This window comes from Thunnus thynnus, chromosome 7 (genome assembly GCF_963924715.1).
Source record: "Thunnus thynnus chromosome 7, fThuThy2.1, whole genome shotgun sequence".
In the NCBI taxonomy this organism is placed as follows: Eukaryota; Metazoa; Chordata; class Actinopteri; order Scombriformes; family Scombridae; genus Thunnus; species Thunnus thynnus.
In genome coordinates, this window is record NC_089523.1 from 10138559 (window position 1) to 10155379 (window position 16821).

The 16821-nt window shown below is 38.5% G+C and overlaps 1 pseudogene; it reads right to left on the reverse strand.

The window, feature by feature from the left end:
- LOC137186853 (uncharacterized) overlaps nucleotides 1-16821 on the reverse strand; it is a 40665-nt pseudogene that overhangs the window by 2141 nt on the left and 21703 nt on the right.

The following is a 16821-nucleotide window of genomic DNA, read 5'->3' on the forward strand; positions in this document are numbered from 1 at the left end:
GTAAAATGTATAGGCTATCTCTCAAGAACTTTTGCCATTTATGCAATATGTTACTGCTATTATTTGGGTTTATGTGACCCTACATCACATCACATTTCTTGGAATGTGTTTGAAAGTTTGTATCATATCTTATAAGGCTGTGATGATGAAGGCAGAGGATATTAAGACCATTATCAGATCCGATATCAGAGAGAAAGTGCACAATGGCACGTTAACGCTATCTGTTTCAGTCAGAGCAGACAGTAATTGCTTTTACCATGAGCATGCCTCTGGGTTTCCAGATGTAAATTTTTCTATCTATCTATCTATCTATCTATCTATCTATCTATCTATCTATCTATCTATCTATCTACCTACCTACCTATCTATCTATCTATCGATCTATCTATCAAGTTCAGTTGTTCTGAAAAAAAAAGAAAAAAAACACAAACTTGTAGGACAGTCTCACCTCGACCAGCAGTCACAGCAGTATGTTAAGCCATAGGTACTTTACCAGGAGTACTGGGAATATGATGCAGCAGATTCTATTTTCAGCCTCAGCACATGAGCTCCAATAGCTGGGAGGGGTGAGGAAACACAGAGGTGGCTGAAGGTAGAACAGCTTGGTTACACACTTGGCTAGCATACTCAGTTTGAGTAATCAGTGTGCCGGTTAATGAGGACAGATGATACTGTGGTCCCTTAACACAACATCGGGATTCAAATCTTTTTAGCTGTATAACACATAGCTACAGGAGGTTGTGTCAGCAAACTGAGAAAGTGAGTAACTGCAGGAACAGTGGTAATGTGGGAAGAGGAGAGGAGTGGTCAAGGGATGACAGAGCAATCTAAGAATAGGAGACGACAGGACAAGGTGATAAAGGACAGGACGGTGGAAGGAGAGGCAGGAGAGGAGAGGGCATTAGAGAGGAGGACTGAGACAGGATTGGACAGGACGGGGTGGGAGAGAACAGGACTGAGTCATCATTATGGTAATAGAAAGCGGTAGTGAGCGCCAAGCAACAGAACGGCACTGACTCACTCATATGCACTTTCGCTGAAACATGGAATGTCATAGCACCCTCCAGGGAGAGGATTATCAGTCCAAGGTTAGAAAATACATACAGCGCTTCATTTCGTCTGTGGTTCAGCTTCAGGCCGACCCTCTCATTAGACTCCAGAAAGAGATCTGGTCCACTGTCATGTGATGAAACTCTAGTCAGAGTTTTTTTGTGATTACTGCAGCCAAGAATGCTTGATTTTGCCGCGGCTTTTCTCAAAAATTATTATACAATTTGTGATTTTTTATGTGCTCTTATTGTGTAAAAATTGCAGGAATTGGGAAAAATTGCCAGCAAAGGAAAATAATGATTATTTTAAAACTACAACCAATAAAGAGTCAAATGTAATCACTTCCCTCAATAAAAAGCATACTGCAGAACAACTATATTTCAGTGCTAATTCTTAAATTTGTTTTCTGAACATGAGAGCCATGGGCTCAAAGGGAGAGAGAGAGCAGAAGTGGTCGAGTGAGCTAGTGATTGAATGAAGAGAGGGAGCGGTGGTAACAAGAACAAAGCAGTGAATCAGAGAAATAAACCTGTTGTTTTTTTTTTTGGTGGTTAAGTTGTAAAGCACCCCCCCACACAACCCTACGAGAAAGGTGCTGCATTGCTGGATTTGGTAGTGAATGCAGCCTTAACATTACATGTAACCTAGGTGTATGAATGGTACTAAAACAAAATTTGTTTTGTTTCATTATTGTCATATTACAGTTATTAATCTTACAAAGCCACAAATACATACATTACCGCATCACTATGCATCCTACAAACAGCTGTGTTAAAAAAAATTAACACCAAAAATAAGTTGCATCTTTCTTTCACTCGCTCCTAAAACAAAAGCCTGTGCTAACCAGATCAAGATCTTTATAACATGATATAACATGGCGATGGTGCTCATGGGAAATGCAGTCTTCATTCTGGGAAACACTACTGCTTTTGTCCACAGGGGCCACCAAAATCAACACAAAATGAAATTTCCTTGTGGTAACTTCAACATAAAAATATAGTTTCATTTCCAAAGTACCCATTTTTATGTTTGAGGTGGGAAGTTAAGTCCATCTTTGCTGTCTGAACAATGCATCAGCTTGTATTCTTCTGACTAACTGAATGTAACCTCATTTGGGAACATTTGGTAATTGTTTTGTATGGTTCTATGGCAGTAATTTTTGTTGGCAGGTGAGATTTGTCCATCTTCCATCTGAATGTTTGCCTGAATCCTTGCTGAAGGTGCATGTATGTTACCATGACACAAAATGCAATAATTGGTCCAAATCACAAGCAGTCTGTTGATTTGGCCATCTCATGTGGAAAAGTTGCAAAATTGCAAGCTCTCGCAAATATTGGGGAGATTTCTTGAATTTGTTTTAATTATTGTGATCTCAAAATTGCAATTTCCTGGAGGGACTGACCAGTGTTGACTTTCTATGGCATACAACTTTCAGTCGCAAAGCTCCCACCCCTTACTTACTGTTGCTATGTTCTCACATGGCACATGCAGTTTACAATGATAACGTGGCAGATTTACCAATCAAAATTCATAGTAATTCTTGAAAATATTGGTCCTTGACTTCAGACAGAGGTAGACAGATACAAGCTCTAATTTCTAGGAGCCAACTTATTCATTTTTCTGGCTGCAATAACTGTGCAGATTCTGTAAGCTGTAGCTAGCTGGCTACTCAAGCTAATGTTAGCTCTGTGAGTTGGTTGAGAACATTGTCTTCCACTGAATTTTTAATGTTTCTGACTGAATACACATTTTACTTTAAAATGATAATCCTGTAAAAGTCTTAAATATGTACTCGATGACTACATATTGCGCTAACAGACTGTCCCAGGCAAAAACTCACTCACCACTCGATGGTTTATGTAGAGGGCATGGAAATAAAGACATACAGCATAGTATTGTAGTGTAGAGCTAGCTTATTTCATTTCAACATGCTGCTGCTTGTAACTTTAAAAGTGGAACACAGTCTACTGTTTGAAAGTATGATCAAAGCATAAATCTGGTATCCATCTTGCTTGTCAATTGTATTTTCTATGTTTCAGGCTTTCAGGATGAGCATGTGTTTTGCAAATGTTGCACAACATAGTGCTGGCATAAAATATGCATAGTGCTGGCATAAAATGAACAAATGAATTCAAAGTGCCGATTCATTTGTGGGTTTGATGCGCATCGACTCTGTACCAAGCGGCAACCTCTGGGGCTGAAAAATGAAGCCAATGCGGAATGCCAAAAACTGCAGTTCCTTAAATGGCCACTTGAGGCTGGCTCCAAAAGTGAGTCAAACCCCATAGACTCCCATGTTAAAATGCCCAACTTTACAGCAGAAATAAACATATTTACGGCCTCGTACAAAAAACGTTTTTGGTCTCTATAGCTAATTTCCCCTTTCATGACAACTGTACGGGGGTGAATTTTTTTATAACTCACCCGTTAAAATGTAATTAGCTGTAAAGTTTTGCATAATGAAGGACATGGCTGCTTTGAGTGACATGTCTGCCAGCCGCTAGGTGGCTTGTTTCAGCCATTCAGCCCGCCTCTTTGCCCATTTTGATTGGCTTGGAGTTAGGTAGAGTCACGCACTGCCAAGATGGTGATGGCCAGAGCGGCTCACTTTGAGCCTCAAAACTGCTCTTTAGAAACCAACGGGTGACATCATGGTAACTACGTCCATATTTTTATACAGCCTATGCTCTGTACTGATACTTTCTGTTTCCTGGAAATAGCTGTATACTGCCACTCTAAAGTACGACACTTACAAAAGCCCTCTCTTTCACCAGTCACTACTGCCAGCAATAAAAATAGAAACATTACAACCTTAAAGTGTATTAAAATCTTGAGTGCTCTGTGTCAATGTTTACCTGCTTCAAGCAGTGCCGGTGGTGACTGACTAACACATTTGTCCCTTGAACATTACCATAGTTGTATGCTCTCACCTCGCTGCTGTGCTTAGACCATTAAGTACTAAAAACGCGTATACTAGACTTGACTCAACTGCTGCTGATACTGATAGCGGCACTCATACCGACTCGCTGCCCTCAACACATTCCATACACGCTGATCTGAAATTCAAAAATTGAAGTGATAAAATATCAGCTGCATTTAGCATACAAGGCTAATATTGTGGGAGGATAATGAAGAATAAATGTAGTTACCACTTGATACACACACATCTGGTTAGCGTAAACTGCATTATAGTGGCCTGAGAGGTGCGCAGCACCCAGTACTAGAAAACTCAAACTACTTGATACATTTAGAAGTCCGGCCTGGAGTATAATAAGACAACTCAAACACTTGAACTTCCCAGCACTTGGATATCTTGGGGTTTGAATAGAGTTGCTGGAGTGGAGACTTCCCTAAATTCAATAAAGAGCAGGACAAAGCCACTTACATTATCCTAAACTCTAATATAGTAACATCCAGGACTGACTCCCACATAGTGATGAAATGCTTCACCGAGAACATGTTTGTGAATGGGGCTGATTTTCTAACATAATCTGTAGCCTCACAAAAAGTAACTAGCTAGCAAAATGTTGTCCTTGGAAGTAATGCAGGGTTACTACTGTAGGTAGTAAACCCAAATAAAAAGACACAACCCTCCAAACTCTTTACATAACATGTCTCACTCTTACTGCACACGGCTGCAGAATGTGTAGAAATCCAAAGCTTGACAGGCCCGCAGTGCTTAGCTGCCTAGCTGTTATTGGACAGTTGGGTTTAGCTAACAGTCAATCAGCTGCTATTTACTTAAGACACAAAAACAACTGGGCATTAACTGATGTCAGGTTGTTATTTGAGACATGCTTTTATCTTTACATTAAAACGTATCTCTTACCTCAGTAACATTTGATGCTTCTGAGAACATTTACGGCCATTTTTGAAAATAGATTTTCATTGACATCCAAACAAATCTGCTATAATATGCTGGATATTGTTTGACAAAAAGGCAGTAATTTGATTTTTGAGGTTTCATCAGTCAGATCACAAAAGAATAGAATGGGAGGGATCTGGTAAATAGTTTTTTCTTTCAGCAATGTATTACAAGATAAAAAGCAGTCAAATTGGAGAGTGAATTTAAAGTCTTGATTTACATGCATCATCTGTATGCAGTAGTTACAAGGATATTTTCATAATTTTGCAAGCTCAGTTGAACCATTACCACTCTCCTAATGAGCTGCTAATGAGTGTGAAACAGAGTGTGGAGTGCCAGATGCAGTGCCCCTAATAACTCATAATTGTGGTTCATACTGTAAATTACTGCATCACGTAAACTGATGATAAGTATCAATAAGATGTCTTAAGGACTTTTCTACCCCACTTTTTCAATTAGCATACCTGATTTCACAAATGGATTATCTTTGATACAATCAATTTTGCATAAGTTTGCTGTTTTTACAAGAATAATGTCATATGAAAGACCCCAGACACCACATTTATGACATTTATTAGGCTGAGTTGAAACCCAGGGTGTCCCTGCTGTTTCCACAATAAAGCCAATCACAATGTTAATTTGCTATCTTGGGACATATGGCCCATGTCACTATTTTTTAATTGTTGTATAATAACTATTAGATCGTGTTCAGACTGGCAGTAATTGCCTCAAAAAACACACAATGGGCTGTGCTGGTGAGGGTGCACTGCTACATGCACCAACACAGTCGTCTCATTGAAGTAAATGAGGTTTGCTGCATTTTCTGATTCAATACTGTCGCTCTGAATGTGACCTTACCATCACTTCCATCACATCACATTACAACACTCCATTTCTTTTACAGGTAATTTAATTCTTGTGTGGTTTGCATTAATCAAATGGTTAATTCTAACTTGTTTGAAGTAAAAAATGAGCAATATTGTACTAGCAGCATGGCTCAAGGGATAGGTTCCACCACTTTAGTCCAGACTGAAATATCACACTATCAGCAACCACTGAATGGACTGCCATGAAATTTTGTATGTTCATGGATGAAACCTAATCACTTTGGTGATTTCTTGACTTTGTCTCTAGCACCACCAAGTTGACATTTGTTGTTTTGAGTAAAAAGTCTCAACAAATTGTAGATGGATTGCCATGACATTTAGAACAGACATCGGTGTTCTGCTGGCTTTTCATCTAACATCATTATCAACAGGTCAAAATTTTCATTTGTTCAATACGTTGGTGTGACGTCTCACCCTGTTGCAGTGTATTCCAAGCTATGACATCACTGTTGGGTGTGGTTGAAGGCGCAACTCAGCACACTTCTGACCACACCCTTCCACACCCATCAGTGATACTGGCTGTTGTTAGAAGTGCAACAGACTTGAACCTTTCAACCAGAGAGGGCAGTAAAACACTACTGATGGTGTTCACTTACCATGTACACGGATTATTCCTGATGTTTGAATGCCACCCATTTGATCTTTCAAGTACAGCTGGATAAAACCAATACAAGGGATTACTTGCAAGTCCAATGTGACCTAGGGCTTGTTGACGGTCATTACATCTGTCGGGACTGGTGGCTGTCGACCTTTTCTGATATAACTTCTATTAAACTCTTCTGTGTGAGTCATTTCAGGACATTTAGAGGGATTTAACTCTGCTGGTACTGTCATTTGCAAACTGAGCCTTCTTCAGCGAGAGTGTAAAACTGTGGCGATGGGAGCATCTGCACCAACACTGGCGCATGGGAATGGGGGCTGCATACATGTATGTGTTGCATTTAATGGGGGTCATGTCCTCACCTTATTGTTTCGGACCTGGGGGCTTATCTAGAATCTGTAGTGACGCAGAGTCACCATGGCAATGTCATCTTGATGCTAACACCAGTGGGAAGGCTGCCTCTTTAGGTTTCATTCTGCTGTTTTTCTTCTTAACAGCAGCAAAGAGCACTTTGTCTTTAAACTTGCCTCCCTTCATCCTGGGAGAGAAGCGGGTGCCTGGTTAGCCATTTAAGCAGATGCTGTTAATGCCATAAGAAAACATATTCATCTGTTTGTTGGTGGCTCTGGCCAAGCAACTGCAAACCTCTGATAAAACTTTAATGGCCTTTGTATTGGTTTGTCTGCAATCGCTGGGGAGCACCTATCACACATGGAGCACCCGCATTATGGAGCATTTTATGAGTGTTTACTTGGGCTGATAACCCCCATCCTGTCTGGATAGTTGATGCCTTTCAGCCATTCTCAAAGACTCTTCCTTTCTGCTGTTCTTTCCTACTGTCATCCTATCACTCCTTTCTTTATTTTGTCTCCGATTACAATTAACCAGTCAAGTCTAGACAGATAAGGATCTTAACAAGTACCAACAGGCAGAACAGAAAACATTTGACATTGCTCTACCTGGGCTCTTATTTGTCTATTATTTGTTGCATAATACTCAATATAAATTATTCCATATATTACACATTAAATAAAAAGAGTAGATTGTACAGTAATGACAATATTTGTGCTGCATAATGCCATATACTTTTGTTACTTTATGAAAGTCACACCAATGCTTACCTGTCATTGTTATCTTGTTCAGAATTTGTCTGACAGATGGTTATTTTATTGCTGACATGAGCAGCATTTCCTCCATGTCTCAGCCTGACACATTTTTCATTTCTCTCTGTGCTGCTGCTGCTGCACAGCTAGTCAAAAATTGAACTGAGGCCATTTTTATTTTAACTGTAACAGGATGAGGTCACAAGTTCGAGGGGGGCATTGTTTTCTGCTTACTTGTTTTGTCAAGTTGCAACTGTGGACATGTGATTCTGACCTGGACACAACTTATATTTTATAGCACTGTTATCTTTACATGGCATACATTCAAAATAATCTCCACTTATCAAAGCACTCAGGTTACTATATCAGTTTGTACTTTATTCACACTTTTTCCCTTTTGTACGCATGCACGTTAATTCACTCATTACATCTACACCATCACAAACATCAGCTGAGCAACTCTACTATGAAAGATTCATAATGAATCCAATGAATTATTGGATCATGATCGTAATTTGAACTCACACTCACATCAAACTGCAACTGGTAAACTTAGGTAAACATCTCCAAACATAAGAACACAACTGTATCAACTCTTAAAATCAAACCTATTAAGAATGAAAGAAAGAAGAGAAAGTGCCCATCACCCTCAAGAAAGGCAGGCGTGACAAGAGGCAATCAATAAAAGACAAATGGCGTTGGGGCAGGACCTTCAGATCACGCTCTTTTTGACAAATGAGCCCAGCTTTGTGAAACAGACAGTGAAAACAAATACTCTACCTTCTGCCTCAGGCATCGCAATTTTTGTAGGTAAGTGACATTCTTTGGAATGATTGGAGACAAAACAAAAGAACAAAAGATAAATGTGTTATTACTGTGGAAGAGAGAGCATGCTTGCAGCTAAATGTAACTCCAGACAAGAAGTGGTGTCATAAGAGTGAAGTGGTATTTTTAGAGGTAAGATATACAGTGTATAATTATGGATTATGCCCACAGTGGGAAGGAAAAAAAACCCAATCCTTTCCTGGGTCATATGTGTTTGTTTTCAGTTATGCCAGTTTTTCACCACTGAAAGATTCAAAACCAAAGCAAAACCACTACATTATAGACCGTTTCCATTTGAATATCTTTTCTATGGAAAAAGTACAGACAAGCATATTCACATAGAATTTCTGCTCCAGCTGAAAAGATCCTTGAGGGATCCTACAGCATGTTGGGCACTGTCCTTGCCCCCTCATTTTCTAAAAGCCAAATTAAAAATAAACCAAAACAGCTTGTAAGTTGAATGACATTACAATTAGCTGCCTAATTTCTTTCTTCCAATCCAATCTCTTTGGGTATTTTGCGGCAATTGCTCAGCAGTCCTTCACATGGAGAGCGATATAATCTATGCTGTCAGTCAGGCAATGTGACACTCAAGGGAGAACCACAGCTAGTTGATTGACTCAGAACAAACTGCATTACTTGGGGACTAAACAGTGCATTGACAAACAGCACATGCTTCCAGGTGGTGGAGACACGGACATAAACCTAATCTCATCATCTACCAGTCCCTTGGCTTGTGCATGATAAAATTTGTACAGGGACATTGAGTGTAATGTGTTGATAGGCTTATTTGTCACTTTAATGAGGTTGGACGCAGGAAATTTGTGAACAGCTTTTGTTGTCCGTGAGCTCTCTTGTTGACATTTGTGTCCTCTTTCCTTCTCTCTTGTGTCTCTTTGCAGATTTCAAAGTTGTATGCGACTGACAGATGTTGTTTAAATCCATATCTATTTTTAAAGAAGTTAAGGTCAGAGATCCACTCATATTATTGGTCAACATATTATCCTCACTCTGAAAAAAACTAAAAAGAGACAGATTGGCCATCTTAAGCAATTAATGAATAAATCACTAATTTATTTTATACCAGATAAAAGCTATTTAATGTGTTAAAATCCTGTAATTGTCTGCCTCTTAAGCATCTGTGACTGATACCCAGAGGGCCAGCAAACACTTCCTATCTTCCAACAACTCCATCTCATAATGGACTTTTAATGGGAGTATAATAGGTTTTATGGAGTAATGAATTTACTGTAATTGTTGCCTTGGGTGGCAAGAAAACAGCAGCACAGTACAGGAAACAATTTCAACTGGTCCCTGATCGCAGTCACATTCATATTCTGACTTATGCAAAATACATGCAGACATCACATGGAGTGTTCTGCCTGAATATTGCATTGTACATATGGCGTTGATACAGTTTGGATACACCTTCCTATCTAATATAGAAATAAATCCACAGTATACCCAGATAGCAAAATTGCTGTGGCCCAGATCCGGCCCACACCCGACACTTTCGGCACTTTCATCCGGCCCACACACCACATGGAATGATGACACTTAGGTGGTATGCTCCTGTTTCCCAGATCTGGACCACAAGCAAGCTGTATGTCAACCAAGAACAAACCACATAAAACAGAACTGGCCCACATCCAGAATACACATACCTGAGAGCAGGTATGTGTATTACCAAAAAAGGCCCACATTTGATTTGGGATATCTGGGCCATATTTGCTATTTTACATGTAGGCCATTTCAGGCTCACATCCATTTTGTCCAGGCCAGAAGAAGGCCAGCAGTTCCGCATCATTGCCTGGAGTGGCCCACTTCCGTATGCTATCTGGGTAGAAAACATTAACTTTACATTGCTTTTTAGTCCAGGTTGTCATAAAAAAGCTCCTATAATCAATATCAAACAATAAAAATGCTGCGGGATGTATTCAGAAGAGAAACCTAGAAATAGAATTAAGATAATTTTCTCTGCATATGCCACAGTAATGGTCCCACTGAGTTACATTAGTGGCGGCAAATGATTTGTTGATCTTTTTCATTTTTGGTGAATTATAAATGAGTTCATAATTTTGCCCACACATTCAAGTTGCACTTATGAAGCTGCATTTTAATTTGTTTTCACATTCAATATGTACTGTAATGTGAATAGTATGCAGAACACATGCATGAAGATATATACATGTGTGGAGCACCGAAACTGCCAAAATCAAAATAAATAAATGACTCAAATAAATACATATTCCATTAAATACACCAAAAATAATATAAAAAATAAATGTAGGCATTACTTAATTGATAACATGTGACATAAATTGATATTTCTGTTTTAATATGCTTCTGTATTTATTTATCTTTGTATAAATTCTATTTATTTACTTTCCCATTTAATTTTGAATAAAAGTTCAAAATTAAAGCACCTCTGCCAAATGTTATGGTATAACACCTCTAGTCTATTAGCTGCCTCTCTTAAAAGCTCTGACACCGAGTGTCTAGTTGACTTACACCCCTCCACCTGCTCCTTTTAAAATCAAACACTTCTCCTTCTTAGCCTGACCTGCAATGTGGGAGCAAGGCATGTATAGTTAATCTATGCACTCTAATGTCGATCAACCAATAGGCAAAAAGTTCACCCCACGACACACTTTGAATGACAGCCCCCTCATTTGCACAATGAAGCAGAAATGCATAAAGAAATGTAAAAAGAAAATACAGAAATAAGTAAGTTTAGGGAAATAAATAGGGGGGGAAATGCAAAGGGAAAATAATACAGATAAACATATAACTAAATAAATTAATACATTTTAAAATAAATTAAATAATTAATAAAATGGGAAATTAAATGGGAAAGTAAATAAAGAGGGGAACTGATAAAAATAAAGAAAGAAATTGCTCAATAAATAAATTAATATGCTATTAAATGCACCAAAAATATTAAAAATAAAGGTAGGCAGTCATTAATTTATAAAATGTGACATAAATGTATATTTCTGTTATTTTCTGCTTTAATTTGCCTCTGTCTTTATTTACCTTTGTGATTTTGGCAGTTTCAGTCCTCCATATACACCCACACAAACACACACTTGCCAAGCAATAAGCAGCAGATCAAGCTGTGATCATTTTTCAAACTATGTCCTGGATCCAAGAACTACAGTGGTTGACAATTCAAATTTAATTAAACTAATTGTAGCTTGTCACCCTTTGTTAGTACTTATATGTTATATATAATACAACTTTTGTAAGTGTTACTATCAGCCAAATTGGAGAATTGTACTCATGCAGAATTATCAGATTCATTGCAGAAGTTGCAGAGCACCATGGTGCCTCGTACAGTATTAGTGTCTCCTACCAGGTTGGCTGGTCCTGATTAGAGTACTGCTGGTTTCCACTGACTCTGTTAATCCATGTGGTGAGACAGACGCTGTGAGAGCTGATTATGTATCCCCAGTGGCAAAATAATACAGTCTGTTGAGCCTAAAGAGGTTGAAGTGGTCACCTGCTTTGGCTTCAGTAGCAGTATATGGCCACGGATAATTTCAACAGAGATTAAACCCATTTCTGGATTATCTCTTCATAATACACAAATGGTGATAATTTCATGAGGTACTGTTGTGTGTTGCATCATTTGAGATGTGAAAGTAACACTAGAGGGACTGATGTGAGACTGGATTGTATGGTACTAGATGACTCGAGATGTAGGTAAAGTGATATTTTTTAGGATTTGGGCAAGTAAACCAGGGATTGTAAAAAAGGAAATGTTTAAAAATGTTCTGATATTTCATGGTGCATGTATGTGACCACTCAAAACTCATTGTTACAGTACTAATTGTTTCCTTCACTGAGAACATATTGCCGTGATCAGAACATAATGCAGCATATCTACTCCACTGGGAAAATTACACTGCATGACGGTGCTAGGCTGCTGTTTTATAAAATTAGAAAAATAAATAGACTTCCAGTGTAGGTAAGGAGACTGGAGTGGGTGTGATTTGAAAACACAATTGAAAATTTAGTGTTTAATTCAGAGCTCTCACGACCGGCTGTGCACCCATCTGGTTAATAGGGAAAAGGATTTTATTTTCAAGCTGGCTGTTTCGTTTTCAGAAAACACATAAATGGAAGCAGGGAGCCTTATCGGAGTGAAGTATTCTGTTGCATGGGGAGGATATGCTACTCTAGTGCACAATGCATGTATACATACAGTGGATACATGGACACAATAAATTAAGGTTAACAGCAACACCAGTATCCACCAGTCAGTGAAATGGCTACATATGCATACATTGCTCTTTAATGCATAATCAATAAATGTTAATAAAGGTATCGTTAAATTATAAAGTTTCTATTTATCGTCTATTTTACTCTAAATGGGACCATAATTTACAAAATGAACATCATGCTATATTGAAGAAGACTTGAAACTAGCAATTGAGACCATAAACTCATTAGGAAATTGTTTACTGAGGTAGCAAATGAAGTGAGAAGTAGGGTTATTTTCTCATAAACATACAGTCGAACTTCTTTTTGCAACCAGTGGGGTCACCCCCTGCTGGCCATTAGAGAAAATGCAGGTTTAAGTCACTTCCACATTGGCCTCATTTTTTAGACGTGGAGCTTCCTGCTCAGATTTTTGTAATATCTGAGTAACATGGCACTTTGGGAAACACTGAAGTGAATGAATGACTGAAAGAACTACTTTGACAGCCTTTGAGAATCCCAAACTCTCAGGATGAGTAAAAGACGTAGTGAGATCACAATTATCATGTCACAAAGATCCTAGACTTAGGGCCAAATCATTTGTATGTTTAATGTCTCATTTGTAACATAACATCTGTACAGAACCTTCTCTGACAAACTAACTGAGAAAACGTTCATAAAATCCCAGTACCCCCAAACTAATTAAAATATCTTTTGTGCTACCTCCAATGACTCCAATGACAGCATCTACTAATCAACCTTTGATAAGTAATTATGAACAAAGTCAGAAGGAAAATGTGATTATACATGCTCCACTTTGCAGGCTTCTGATGTCAGGACAACAGACTTTCAGTGACATGCTGAATGTATTTTTACATGCCTTGGTGTGACTTTTTCAGAATATTACCTCTCTGGAAGATGTTAGATGTCTGTTGTTAATGTTACCATTAATATTAATACACAGAAACAAAAAAGTGTAGTGACTAAGTGACAAGAGGTCCTTCAATGTCAAGAGGTGTGCGTGCCTTCAGTGTGTGTATGGGTGGATATGTGTACATGTGCATAATGTAGAACATAGATTCCCACGGCACCATGTGTTCTCTCAAAGGAAAACATTAGAGGCTCAAGTAGGTGGAACATCTGCCTTTTGTTACTCAGTTATACCCTGTGGCATTCATGCAATTTAATGCTGCATGCAGGTTTCATACCCTTACCTTAGCTAGTTTCTCCAAATGTTGATCCACCTGAGCATCATCTGGTCTTTTTTATATAAACTACGAGAGGGGTTTTGTTTGTAATCTCTGTTTCGCCATAAAAATATTTATGTGTCTCACAGATGTTTTAATTACTTTACATCTGATATGCTGAATTTGCTATTTTTTTCCAATAGTAGCAGGGGAGTTCTGGCCTTGCAATGGACCTTCGCTTCACCGCATTGCTATTGCTGCTGCTGTGCCTATCACGCTTTTCAATGTGGCACTGCATGTATACAGTTTACAAAGATGGCAATTTTCCATCGAAAATTCATAGTAAATTTTGAAACAATAAATCCTTGATTTACAGCAGGCTTCCCATTTTTAATCAGCAACTGTCATTTTTGCTGGCTGACATGCTTGCAGATTTTATTTGCTGTAACTAGTGAGTTTATTGACCTTGTTGGTTGGAAACTCTAATAGAACAGAGTGTAACGTTATCCTACACTCTGATATAGTCCTGAATGTAATGTAATCCATAATGTAGCTGATGATATGCTAAAAATGGTTTGGCTTTGGAAGTAACAGCAACACAGGTCACTACTGTAGGATCTAGTTAGCTGGACATGCTAACGTCAGAAGTTTACGTTTACGCACAAAAACACACACTTACAGTTTTGCTTTTGTGCCTTTGATTTTGCAAAGATGATCAAAGAAACAAAACCATACCAAAGTATACCAAGCATTGCTTATACTAGAACCCCATGCTTAACACGGGGTTAATGAGAGAAATCCAAAGCTTGATAGGCTTGCTGTGCAATGGTTGCTAAGCTATGATTGGCCTATGACTGTTTGGAGGAGGACTTTAGTAAAAAATAAGACTAGCAGATCTAGCATTAATCAAATCACTAATAATAAGTCTGCATTTGTCATTTAACATCACAGTTAAGGCAATACATCTTGGCTTATCAGTTGTATTGGGTTTATATTTGGTGCTGATGCTGATGCTGTGTATTCATAGAAAAGAAAGCTAAATCTTGAATGGAGTTTTGTGTATGAGTGCATGTTCAGCTACTGCTTCAATGTCATCTTAAAACCTCAGACATTTACCAACCGCACTTGTGCAGAGAACGCTGTACCAACATTGGCATAAACAATTACTTAAATTAATGTTTTTATGTAATCACTTAATTAGGGGAACTGTGTTTTCTATCCAAACCAATTCTAATCTAGATAAATCCATTTGTTTCACTTGCACAACTGCAGAGAGAGAGAGAGCTGCAAGCCATACGTTCATACAACAAACTCACAGCGTGACGACAGTCTCTAATTTAAAACTCATTTCACCGACTGCACTGAAGCATTGTTGCGTCTGTCAACAAAAGGTAAGCTGTGCATATTTTCGGGACTTTTTGAACCAACATCTTTAGTGCATCTATTACCCCCTGAAGAAAAGGGGGGGATAATTACGAGACTGATAAGGCGATGTTTCCTCAGTGAGAGTGTTTAATCAAATTAATTAAAAAACATATACACAATTTCCAAACAAACATACCTAGAGGAACAGATTGGTAGAATACATACCCTGTACAAATTACAACAATATACAGTATTTCTCTGACACATAATTCTCATTTTCTCTACTGTTACTGGTAAATAATATGTAGCTATAGATAGATCAGTAAACTCTCACAAAACTTACTAAAGTTGCTAAATAAACAATATATAAAATACCTTTATATATAGTATGTGTGCATGATCATTCACAAAATGGCAGAAGCACTGGGCAGTTACAGGTTGAACTCTGCTAACAAGCAGGGGCTTCGCTCACACACACATTTTACTATACTATACACCAAAAGTCTAACTTACTCAGTATGTTACAAAAACATTCTTTGACACTGGAAACATATTAAAAAATTATTACAACTACTTTAACACTGTGAAATACTGACCTGAAAAAATGGGGACAACTAATCACGAGAGTGATAGAATGATGTTTCCTCAGTAGGAGTGTTTACTTGAATGAGGAAAATACCACAATTTTCCCTGGGTATTGATGAGAGCAGCACATCCAGGTACTTTGCACTTGCTGATGTATGTGATGTATGCTTGTTCTCGTGTGTGGGTGGAGACAAAAGCAATCCATCTCAGGCTAGCAGATTAAGACTACTTTGCAGATCGTTGATAATACTAGTATGCCAGGATCAGACTACACATATTCAGCCTAATTTTAACACAATTTTGTCGTCGCTGACAAACTTCCAACGTCAGGAATTTCCAGGCAGGAAGAACCTGTTGTCAGTCATCAGTCACCATTTTCTTGATTTCAGTTAATGGTCACTGATGAGTTATGGCAGGTTTCCTGCCTGAATCAGCCTGTGGAGGAGGTGGAGATGAGGCACTGCTCTCCCTGCAGTCTGACACACTAAATGCGGCTCAACTTGGCCAGACAGCTGCTGGACAGCTTTGACTTTCTGTGTCGGTGTATGCATATCAGCACCAGAGAGCTCTTCAGTTATCGTGATAGTGAAACCGCCTGATATTAAAACACGTATCTTCATTTACCAGAGTATACAATTCCCAAAACTCAATCATTTTTCCCTCAATGAGACCTTCTGCTTACATACAGTGAACCTGGTGGCTTTATGTGATGTTCTTGACATGTTAACACATTCGTTATCTCAAGTTCTCTTTGAAGGATAGACAGCCCACACTGTCCTCTTCTTCACACAAGAACGGGTCCACAATCGTTTTTTCTGTCTTTTCTTTTGTCTCCTTTCGGAACACAAGACTGCCAGCATCACACATAATGCTTCTGTAGCCATGATTGACAATTTCTTGACCCTCCTCCCCAACGAACTATGAACTCACGCAAGGTTGTGAATGATGACTGGTCTGGGTCATACTTGTAGTGTTGCCAGTCTCCTGACTAAGACACAGCAAGAATTTATGGCACTATGATTGCCTAATCTGTCATGGTGACCATCAAGAAAGAAAAAATATTGTGTCGTCTGATCCCAGCCGTAGCCTATAGCTTAACTTTTAACATGAATGAAATAAACAATGAAATAAATTTTTTTTACACACATTA